The sequence below is a fragment of the Littorina saxatilis genome, linkage group LG10 (assembly GCF_037325665.1).
Source record: "Littorina saxatilis isolate snail1 linkage group LG10, US_GU_Lsax_2.0, whole genome shotgun sequence".
NCBI lineage: Eukaryota > Metazoa > Mollusca > Gastropoda > Littorinimorpha > Littorinidae > Littorina > Littorina saxatilis.
In genome coordinates, this window is record NC_090254.1 from 9,211,902 (window position 1) to 9,223,905 (window position 12,004).

At 44.9% G+C, this 12,004-nt stretch overlaps 1 protein-coding gene and 1 long non-coding RNA gene across 2 annotated transcripts in view; both read left to right on the forward strand.

The window, feature by feature from the left end:
* LOC138978123 (uncharacterized) overlaps window positions 1-12,004 on the forward strand; it is a 255,844-nt gene that overhangs the window by 102,544 nt on the left and 141,296 nt on the right. The window lies entirely within an intron of this gene.
* The window catches only part of LOC138978112 (organic cation transporter protein-like), a 40,613-nt gene that overhangs the window by 2,238 nt on the left and 26,371 nt on the right, over window positions 1-12,004 (forward strand). The gene's annotated exons all lie outside the window — the stretch shown is intronic.

The following is a 12,004-nucleotide window of genomic DNA, read 5'->3' on the forward strand; positions in this document are numbered from 1 at the left end:
CACAGACACACACACAGACACACACACAGACACACACACAGACACACACACACACACACACACACACACACACACACACACACACACACACACACACACATTAACAACCTTTCATTAATCCTAGTAGTAGAGTGTACGAGATGAGCAAGGCGAACAGTCAGAACAAACGTTACACGATGTCTTTGGTGTTCGCTCATCACAAACACAGATACCTGCCCGTCGTAGGTCTTTTCTTTATTTGGTGTTTAACGTCGTTTTCAACCACGAAGGTTATATCGCGACGGGGAAAGGGGGGAGATGGGATAGAGCCACTTGTCAATTGTTTCTTGTTCACAAAAGCACTAATCAAAAATTTGCTCCAGGGGCTTGCAACGTAGTACAATATATTACCTTACTGGGAGAATGCAAGTTTCCAGTACAAAGGACTTAACATTTCTTACATACTGCGCTTGACTAAAATCTTTACAAACATTGACTATATTCTATGTATACAAGAAACACTTAACAAGGGTAAAAGGAGAAACAGAATTCGTTAGTCGCCTCTTACGACATGCTGGGGAGCATCGGGTAAAGTTCTTCCCCCTAACCCGCGGGGGGTGCCCGTCGTAGGTGATCGTGGCAGAATATACCTGAGCAGTTTCAGCGGCACAGACGACGCACGGCCTATTATTTATGCCGCGATAGGGATTATGACGAGTACTTGGCCTGTTTTCCTTTCATGCAACGTGTAGCGGGCTGGGATAATCTACAGTGCGTCGTCGGTCCTGCTGAAGTTACATAAATTATGTGAGCGGAGCCCCTAATGCTCTCACGCCACCATCGATAGTGTACTGCCCGTCGTAGCTAGGTGATCGTGACATTTAACACAAGATTATGTCAATCTTATCCCATGACCTGCCTCTTTGTCTCTGTTAGCTGAGGAGGTGAATATTACACCCCCGGTATAGGGGTGTGGATAGGTTTCACTCGATGTGTTTGTGTTCGCAAGTAGATCTCAAGAATGAACGGACCGATCGTCACCAAACTTGGTGAACAGGTTCTATACATTCCTGAGACGGTCCTTACAAAAATTGGGACCAGTCAAACACACGGTTAGGGAGTTATTGGTGGATTAAAATTATACAAGGCCTGGTATAGACGGACACCCCCGTTGGTCAAAGGGAAATAACCATTCTCACTGCCACCAACTGAGAAGGTTATTTCCCTTTGACGGGGGTGTAGTTCCTATCGGAGGAATTTCTTGTTCTGAATATTTCATCACAACCATATGGATATCCCATCACAACCGAGTTTCGATCTCAACTGTCATTGGTCATTGTCTTTGATTTCAGAGTACAATTGAATAATTTATAGAGGTCATCTGCATATTCAGAGTTTACAGATGGACTACTTTTTTCAACATACGACTGAAATATTTTGTGGTGTCAAAGTCAATATCACGTATAGGTACAGGCCTACATGTGTCAATATTGAGAAGATAAAGAATACTTCATACGATACGCACATTCTGCATGGATTTAAAGAGCGGAGTCGAGATATTTTGCTGGCTGAAGCGACTGCATGGTCAAAGGCATGTTCAACGAGTATCGCGAGTGGGACTCAAAGGACGATACTCCCTAATTTTTACACAGACAGCCATCTACACAGAACCGTGAGAGAGAGAGAGAGAGAGAGAGAGAGAGAGAGAGAGAGAGAGAGAGAGAGAGAGAGAGAGAGAGAGAGAGAGAGAGAGAGAGTGAGAGAGAGAGAGAGAGAGAGAGAGAGAGAGAGAGAGAGAGAGAGAGAACTTTGAACTTTGAACTTTATTACAGGAAAGATAGCATTAGGTGAGGGCCCCAAAGGGTTTAAAACCGTGATCGTGATTGGCGTTTTTTGACCTTTCTGTGACCGTGATTGCCGAAATTTCCATTTCTGTGATCGTGATGGGACTTTGCCCGTGATCCGTGATGACAAAAAAATCAAGTCTCGTGATCGTGATCGTCATTTGTTTTCGTGATCGTGATGGGCATTATTGCAAAGCATTTTATTTTCAACGTACATTTTTTCACAGCTGTATTACACTCTATGATCCTTCCTAGTCTATTCGGTAAGGAGCCAACCCCGATTGAAAGGGAAGCAACAACACATTCAGAAATATGATTTTGAGAGCGATTGCTTCCCTTTAAAAGAACCAATTACACACTGACAAAAAGAGATCCAATCAGAAGGCAAATTGCAAAAGTCTACCAAACTTCATCCAATGGAAGGGCTTCGTGCAAAAGTTTTGAGTGAAATTCGAATTCGAAGATCAAAAATGGCGTGCAGCAGTACTGTCATCGAACTTCTGTTATATTTTGTGGATTCAAGCCAGACCAAAGCAGGCGGCGAGAATGCCTTCCTTGGTGGAAAGGTCAGGCTACGGGTCGGTCTTTCTGAAGACGAAATACCAAGGTATGTTGATCTATGTTGCTCTATGACTGTTCTGAATGTAGGCAAAGATCTTGAAATTTGTTCAAGATCTTTGAGTTTGAGTGAGATCATTGACATTGTCGACATTGCCACGTCCGGCTGTCACTCGCTCAGTGTGACCTCTCGAGATCGAGTCTGCGTTTAGCCAAAACCGAAACTAGAAATGTGTTTTTCATCCCAGCAACGTGGACACGCTTGGCATAGATTCTAATTGTCGCTTCTTTGCATTAAGCTTGGATTTATTTTAGCGCCTGTAAACTTTAATATCAACAATGGGTTAAATTCAGAAACAATGGCGGGGAGACGCGCCAGTTTGGGTCACTTGATCCTCATGTCAAAGACGATCAAAGTCATGTTCGTTGGGGATTTTGTCAGGCATGCTACTTTTCCGGTAATTGCCGGAAATCCGATAAAGCCGTTTTCAAAATCCGGTAAAGTCAAATTTTTTCCGGTGAAGTTGAAAAATTTCCGCAAAAACGATCCGTGTGAATATCGCGCAACGCGACCGGGCGCCGGTCTCAATGAAGCCAGCGCACAGTAGTGTTGTTTTCACCAGTTTGGAGGTGTGTTGAATGGTGGTGGGGGGAGGCTAAAATGGGATTTTTAACAAGATCACAACACTATTACAACCCCTAAAATGATGCCCAGAATGCACCAGATTGCACAGATTTTAACCGTTTTTGACTCACATGCGAAGCAAAAGTGAGTCTATGTACTCACCCGAGTCGTCCGTCCGTCCGTCCGGACGTCCGTCCGGACGTCCGTCCGGAAAACTTTAACGTTGGATATTTCTTGGACACTATTCAGTCTATCAGTACCAAATTTGGCAAGATGGTGTATGATGACAAGGCCCCAAAAAACATACATAGCATCTTGACCTTGCTTCAAGGCCAAGGTCGCAGGGGCCATAAATGTTGCCTAAAAAACAGCTATTTTTTACATTTTTCCCATTTTCTCTGAAGTTTTTGAGATTCAATACCTCACCTATATATGATATATAGGGCAAAGTAAGCCCCATCTTTTGATACCAGTTTGGTTTACCTTGCTTCAAGGTCAAGGTCACAGGAGCTCTTCAAAGTTGGATTGTATACATATTTTGAAGTGACCTTGACCCTGAACTATGGAAGATAACTGTTTCCAACTTAAAAATTATGTGGGGCACATGTTATGCTTTCATCATGAGACACATTTGGTCACATATGATCAAGGTCAAGGTCACTTTGACCCTTATGAAATGTGACCAAAATAAGGTAGTGAACCACTAAAAGTGACCATATCTCATGGTAGAAAGAGCCAATAAGCACCATTGTACTTCCTATGTCTTGAATTAACAGCTTTGTGTTGCATGACCTTGGATGACCTTGACCTTGGGTCAAGGTCACATGTATTTTGGTAGGAAAAATGTGTAAAGCAGTTCTTAGTGTATGATGTCATTGCTAGGTTTAGTTATTTGACCATGTCAAGGTCAAGCATGTGAGTCGTATGGGCTTTGCCCTTCTTGTTTGAAAAAAGTTCCGGGGGGGCATGCCCCCGGACCCCCCTAGTTGGCTCGCCTGCTTCGCAGGCTCAGGCTTGTGGCTTCGCTACTGGTACTGCGCGCTTCTTTCAGGTAAAACCGTTTTTGGCCTGTAGCATTCCTGTTTTTGACTCACATGCGAAGCAAAAGTGAGTCTATGTACTCACCCGAGTCGTCCGTCCGTCCGTCCGTCCGTCCGGAAAACTTTAACGTTGGATATTTCTTGGACACTATTCAGTCTATCAGTACCAAATTTGGCAAGATGGTGTATGATGACAAGGCTCCAAAAAACATACATAGCATCTTGACCTTGCTTCAAGGTCAAGGTCGCAGGGCCATAAATGTTGTCTAAAAAACAGCTATTTTTCACATTTTTCCCATTTTCTCTGAAGTTTTTGAGATTGAATACCTCACCTATATATGATTTATAGGGCAAAGTAAGCCCCATCTTTTGATACCAGTTTGGTTTACCTTGCTTCAAGGTCAAGGTCACAGGAGCTCTTCAAAGTTGGATTGTATACATATTTTGAAGTGACCTTGACCCTGAACTATGGAAGATAACTGTTTCAAACTTAAAAATTATGTGGGGCACATGTTATGCTTTCATCATGAGACACATTTGGTCACATATGATCAAGGTCAAGGTTACTTTGACCCTTATGAAATGTGACCAAAATAAGGTAGTGAACCAGTAAAAGTGACCATATCTCATGGTAGAAAGAGCCAATAAGCACCATTGTACTTCCTATGTCTTGAATTAACAGCTTTGTGTTGCATGATCTTGGATGACCTTGCATGTATTTTGGTAGGGAAAATGTGTAAATCAGTTCTTAGTGTATGATGTCTTTGCTAGGTTTAGTTATTTGACCTTGACCCTGAAGGTCAAGGTCATGTAAAGGTCAAGCATGTGAGTCGTATGGGCTTTGCCCTTCTTGTTTATTCAAGGCCATGGAACCAGGCGATGGTGTACCTCAAATTGTACGGCAAAGTTGAAAATAAAAAACCCATCACACATACATGTACTTTAATTTCAATCCACCCAATAGTTTTTGAGAAAATGGGTTTACAAGATTTAGCTCTGGAAATGTGAAATTGTGCAAGTATATATTCATGTGTGTGAGTGAGGGTGTGGGGGTTGAATGTGTATGAGTGTAGAGAGAGAGAGAGAGAGAGAGAGAGAGAGAGAGAGAGAGAGAGAGAGAAAGAGAGAGAGAGAGAAAGAGAGAGAAAGAGAGCGAGAGAGAGAGAGAGAACGAGAGAGAGAGAGAGAGAGAGAGAGAGAGAGAGAGAGAGAGAGAGAGAGAGAGAGAGAGAGAGAGAGAGAGAGAGAGAGAGAGAGAGAGAGAGAGAGAGAAAAAAAACCCCAATGAAAACAACATTCTTGTTACTGATTACAAATCATGATATGTATTTCTATGTGTGTATGATTGAAAGAGAATTCAAAAAATAATTATAAAAAAGTGCAACAGTTGTCACTTTGTGTTGAATAAACAATAGATCCAGAGGAGCGAATTACTGTGTGGTTGTGTTTACTTTGACACGTGCTTTCTGTACATGCAACTTTTACCGTGACCGTGATTTGCCACTGGTGTTCGTGATCGTGAAAACAAAAATCAAGGTGATCGTGATGATACCCCCCCTTTGGGGCCCTCTTAGGTCCGTAGGACCTTTCTTACAGCTAGTCCTGATCTAGGCAAAATGGTTATAATCGAAATGGGAATACATAGGAACAAACTTTTTATGATGAAACGCAGACACACGCAATAATAGTAATATAAGAATAAGATCATTTTTTTACCGACATGTGATATACAGATATCACAATACGGGCAATACAACCATACATTATCAGAGCACACACACACACATATATATATATACACGCACACACACACACACAGAAGATCAACTAACTTATAAGGCAAGCCAACATAACACGACACACTAACCAAATAAAGGATCAGGTAGCAAAGTAAATAAAAAAAAAAGTGACCTAAGATTTATGAAGGAATCACCAAGCCAATATAAAATGCAGTAATACTATCTTAGATACTAGAAGGAGTAATACACGAGAATGTATTCTTATCACACCAAGTTGACGCAAGACACACACATGCACATTTTCAGAAGGATAAAAGGCACACATACGTTTGAGCAACCAGGCACATTACATTAAAGTGATGTTTGAATGTATTTTTGCAGATGTGTTTTGAATGTTTTAAGGTTACTGGTCGATTTTAAGCATGTAGGTAGGGAGTTCCAGACATAAGCTCCCGAGTATGAAAGACTAGTTTTAAATATGTCAATGCGTGGCTTCGGGCAGGCCAGATTATGCTTGAAAGTGGAATACCGAGAAGGTGTTGATTGAAACAAGTGAGTTAGATATTCGGGTGCTTGGTCATGTAGAATCTTGTGCATGAAAACTGATTTATTAAATAAAAGCTGTTGTTTAAGTTGAGGTATATTGAGGGCTGTCAGTTTTGCGTCAGTAGTTAGTGATGGGTCAGGCAGAATGAGTTTAGCTGAGTTTAGCTGACCTACGATGACGAGAATTTATAGTTTTGAATAATGCATCACTACAGCCGTCCCAGATGACAGAGGCATAATCAATGTGAGGTTTGATGTGGGCGTTGTAGAACATTTTTCGGGCGTCTAAAGTTATGACTGACTGAAGTTTTTAAAGTAGGAATAAATTTCTTGAAACGCGTTTACACAGATGTTCTATGTGGGAATGCCACCTAAGCTTATCATCGATAATCACGCCTAGCAGTTTGTGTTCGCTAACCTTTTCTATTGAGTTTCCGTTGATGGTGAGATCTAGTGAGAGGGGGGACAACTGATGCTTCTGGCGCGTTGTGATTACCATTGACTTAGATTTCAGAGGGTTTAGGACCATGTTGTTTTCAGAGCACCATTGTGAGATGTCCCTAAGGGTGTGCTGAAGAGATTGTTGAATATTTTCAAGGCGTCTATTTTGTGTCCGTAGTGTTGTGTCATCAGCGAGCATGTGGCATTCTACTGAGTTGTCAGAGAAGTGAAGTGGAAGGTCATTAACGTAAATACAGAAAAGAATAGGACCTAAGACAGAGCCCTGGGGTACTCCATATAACACGGACTCCTCTCTTGAGTACGCACCATGTACATAGACTTATTGCGATCGGTTTTCAAGGAAAGACTGAAAGAAAGAGAGAGTCAGATCCATTGAGATATAGTGATAATTTGTGGAGGAGAATTTTATGATCAACGAGGTCAAAGGCCTTTGAAAAATCTAAGTATACGACTCCAGAGAGCTGGGAGGAATTTATGGCTGACAGACATTTGTCTGTCAAAAGCGAGAGCGCAGTAGAACATACTGCGGAAACCAGACAGCAAGGGGTGGAAAAGGGCCAAACGGTCCATGTATTTTGTGAGATTAATGTGAATATGTCTTTCAAGAAGCTTTGATAGTACTGAGAGTAAGGAAATAGGGCGGTAGTTGCTAACATCAGAAGTGTTTTTGGATTTGGGGAGAGGAATAACTTTAGCTTTCTTTAGTGCTTGCGGAAAGGTGTTGCGCTGTATGCAGAGATTGAAGATATATGTGAGAGAGTCAACTGTGTAAGGAAGGGAGAGTTTTAATAAGTGGTTGCTGATTTTATCAGGTCCTGAAGATTTTTTGTTCTGAAGTTGTGAAATCAGTCGTCCTAATTCGTGCACTGCAATGGGTGGGATTTGAAAGGGTGCTTTATTCGCCGTCTTTTGTTTGCAGTAGAGGGATAGATTGTCAGAGTTGTTGGGAGAGGCATTGTCAGGGTTGCTAAGAGAGGTAGCTACAGACGAAAAGTGAGAGTTAAAGATGTCTGGCGTTAAGTGACGGGGGATCTGGGTGGAGTTAGAGGTGGAACCTCTGATGAGTGAATTTAGTGCACGCCAGATCTGCGAGATATCCCGGTTATTCTCAACGAGTTTATTAAAGTAAGCTTTCTTTGAGTCACGAACCATGTTTTTAACCTATTTCTAGCTGTTTTATAATCTTGGAATTGTTTAGCTTTTTTTAACAGGTCACGCTGATCCATGGCTTCAGTTATTTTATTGGACATCCAGGGTGGAAGTTTAGGATGTTTTACTCTCATTTTCTTTATAGGTGCGTGCTTGTTTATTATAGGTAATAGGGTGTCATACCAACATTCTAATGCTTGATCAGGGACCGTGTGGTTGAAAAGAGAGAGAGAGAGAGAGAGAGAGAGAGAGAGAGAGAGAGAGAGAGAGAGAGAGAGAGAGAGAGAGAGAGAGAGAGAGAGAGAGAGAGAGAGAGAGAGAGAGAGAGAGAGAGAGAGAGAGAGAGAGAGAGAGAGAGAGAGAGAGGGAGAGAGAGAGAGAGAGAGAGAGAGAGAGAGAGAGAGAGAGAGAGAGAGAGAGAGAGAGAGAGAGAGAGAGAGAGAGAGAGAGAGAGAGAGAGCGCAATCAAAACACCCCAGTCACCTGGTAGTTCGAAAACTCAATCTGAAACTGACATCGATTGTCGAAGGCATGCCTGCGGTGCATAACTCTGGAAAAGTTGTCGTAGCTGGGAACCCGTTGAGATCCATTCCAACGCCAAAAAAATTATCAGAAGACTCACCATGAAGTCAAATCAAACGTTAGGTTTTCTCATTTGGTTATTTGCTTTGGCTTTAAGTGTATTGCTTCGATTGATAGCTGAATCTGCTTGCAACCGTGCTGTTCAAGACTGTTCGAACTGTCGTCTGCTATTGTGTGAATCCGAGTCGAGTCAACTGCGGGGTTCAGCGACAAATGAGGGAGTGGCACCAAAATGAAAAGAAGAAGACGAAAAGAAGTTGGAGATACAGTTGTGTGTTGTTCGTCCGTCGATTCTACGAGGACCACTCTAGTCATCCGGGGGTTGCTAGGGCTGGCTATTTCTGTGTGTGCGTAGATGGCTGACAAGGCCGATCCTGGCACGGAAGGTTCGGACACAAAAGGGACAAGGGACGAGTGGGACGTCTCCAGGAGGGTTGATGGCACGGGCTTTTCGGGTCTGTCTCATCAATTCAGCGGCGGTGGTTCTGCTGGCCTCGCACATCTTGGCGCCTTTGTGGATGGAGGAGCGCCAGGTGGCACGATCCAGTGCAGATTTCTCCCACGTGTCAGGGTTGATGGAAAACGCTTTCAGTGAGGCTTTGAGAGTGTCTTTGAAGCGTTTCTTCTGTCCTCCGTGGGACCGCTGGCCCTGTTGCAGCTCGCCATAGAACAGTCTTTTGGGCAGTCTTTCGTCTGGCATACGGGCTACGTGCCCAGCCCAGCGAAGCTGGGACTGCATCAGGATGGTAGTGATGCTGGGGAGATCTGCTCTGGCTAGCACTTCTGTATCTGGGACTTTGTCCTGCCACTTTATGCCCAGGATCTTTCTGAGACTTGTTGTGTGGAGATGATTCAGTTTCCTGGCATGTCGTTGGTACACTGTCCATGTCTCGCAAGCGTAGAGCAGCGTTGGGAGCACCACTGCCCTGTACACTTTCAGCTTGGTCTGGGTGGTGATGCCTCTTCTGTTCCAGACATTTGGGTACAGTCTGCCAAAAGTGGAGCTGGCTCTCGCTATTCTGACGTTCACTTCGTCGTCGATGGTGACATTTTGCGACAGTGTGCTGCCCAGGTAGGTGAAGCGGTTCACCGTGTTGAGTCTCTGGCCATTGACTGTGATGTCAGGCTCGACATAAGGTTTTCCAGGCGCTGGCTGATGGAGGACTTCAGTCTTCTTAGTGCTGATCGTCAGACCAAAGTTTGAGCAAGCGCTGGAGAACATGTCAACGCTGCATTGCATATCAGCTTCTGAGACAGCGTTGAGGGCACAGTCATCAGCAAACAGGAAGTCTCTAATGATATCCTTCGTGACCTTGGTTTTTGCTTGGAGCCTCCGAAGGTTGAACAGTTTACCATCTGTGCGGTACCTCAGGGCGATCCCGATATCTCCGTCTCGGAAGGCGTCTGTCAGCATGGCCGAAAACATGAGGCTGAACAGTGTCGGCGCCAGGACACAGCCTTGTTTGACCCCATTTGTGACTGGGAACGGGTCAGACGTCTCTCCGCTGTCTTGGACTCTGGCCTGCATGCCCTCGTGGAACTGCTGTACTAAGGCGATGAATTTCCTTGGGCATCCGTACTTGGCCATGATATTCCAAAGACCCTCTCTGCTGATGGTGTCGAAGGCCTTGGTCAGGTCGACATAGGTTGAGAACAGGTCAGAGTTCTGCTCCTGGCATTTCTCTTGTAGCTGCCTGGCAGCAAACACCATGTCGATGGTCCCACGCTCTTTCCTGAATCCACACTGACTCTCAGGTAGGAGCCCCTGGTCGAGGTGAGCTGTGAGGCGGTTGAGCAGGATCCTGGCAAGGATCTTCCCTGCAATGGAGAGCAGGGATATGCCTCTGTGGTTGTCACAGGCCTGTCTGTTTCCTTTGCGCTTGTACAGGTGTATGATAGAAGCGTCTTTGAATTCCTGAGGAATTGTCTCAAGTTCCCACATCAAGAGAAACAACTGGTGAAGCCTTTCGGTCAGAGCTGCTCCCCCTTCCTTGTAGACCTCAGCTGGGATGGCGTCTGATCCAGGTGCTTTGCCACTTGATAGGACACGTATTGCTTTCTTGGTCTCAAGCAAGGTTGGAGGGTCATCCAGCGCTTCGTTGATGGCCCTTTGGGGGAGACGATTTATGGCTTCGTCATTGATGGTTGAAGGGCGATTCAGGACGTTGTCAAAATGCTCAGCCCACCTGTCAAGGATCTTCTCTTTGTCTGTGATGAGAGTGATCCCATCTGCGCTGAGGAGGGGGCTTGATCCTGAGGTCGTGGGACCATACACTTCTTTCAAGGCATCGTAAAAGTTCTTCATGTCATGCCTGTCGGCATAGCCTTGGATCTCGTCGGCTTTGTTGCTGAGCCAAGTGTCCTGCATCTGTCGAAGCTTCTGCTGTACAAAACTGCGTATGTTGTTGAACGCATCTTTCCTTGCCGTGGACTTGGGGTTTTTGAGGTAGGCTTGGTGGAGGTGGTGTTTCTCATCCAGTAGCTGTTTGATGTCCACACAGCTTTCATCGAACCAATCCTTGTGCTTTCTGATTTGAGGCCCCAAGGTCTCTACGGCTGTGTTGTAGATCAGTTTTCTGAGAACCGCCCAGTCCGCCTCCACATTCTTATTTTCCAGGGAGATGGCATCCAGGCGTTCTTCCAGAGCGTTCACAAAGGACTGCTTGCCGCTAGTGGTCTTCAGTTTCGTGACATTCAACCGTTTGGGGGGCTTCTTCCCTTGCGGGCGTCGTTTTGGCTGAATGCGGATGTTGAGCTTTGTGATGATGAGGCGGTGGTCTGTCCAGCACTCAGCGCCACACATGGACTTGGTCAATCGCACATCCTGCCTGTCCCTCTTCCTCACGATGACGTAGTCAATGAGATGCCAGTGCTTTGAGCGGGGGTGCATCCATGACGTCCGGTTGCGGGTAGGGAGGCGGAAGATCGTATTGGTGATCAGCAGCTCGTGTTCGGCGCAGGTCTGGAGCAAGAGTAGACCGTTGCTGTTGCAGTGACCTACTCCGTGTTTTCCTAGGACTCCCTCCCAGGCAGCGCTGTCAGTGCCAACCCTTGCATTGAAGTCACCTAACAAGATGAGCTTGTCTGCTTTCGGAACATCAGCAATGACGGTGTGAAGTTCTTCATAGAACTTTGCCTTCGCTTCATCTGGGTTGGTCATGGTTGGAGCATAGGCACTGATGATGGTAAGATGCTTCCTTCCCGCGAGCAGGGGGAGTTTCAGTAAAGATATATGGAGAAGAGAAGAGGATGTGAGGTGTTAGATGTATCCAATCTTAGGTGTTCAAACCACAGGCGGAAGGTATCGTCCACTGGACTACTACTATCACAGAAAGACTACTAAGGTATCGTCCACTGGACTACTACTATCACAGAAAGACTACAATGTAGTCTTTCTGTGATAGTTGTAGTCCAGTGGACGATACCTTCCGCCTGTGTTCAAACTCAAGACCGGGACAAAGTAGAAAGCGATGTACCGCG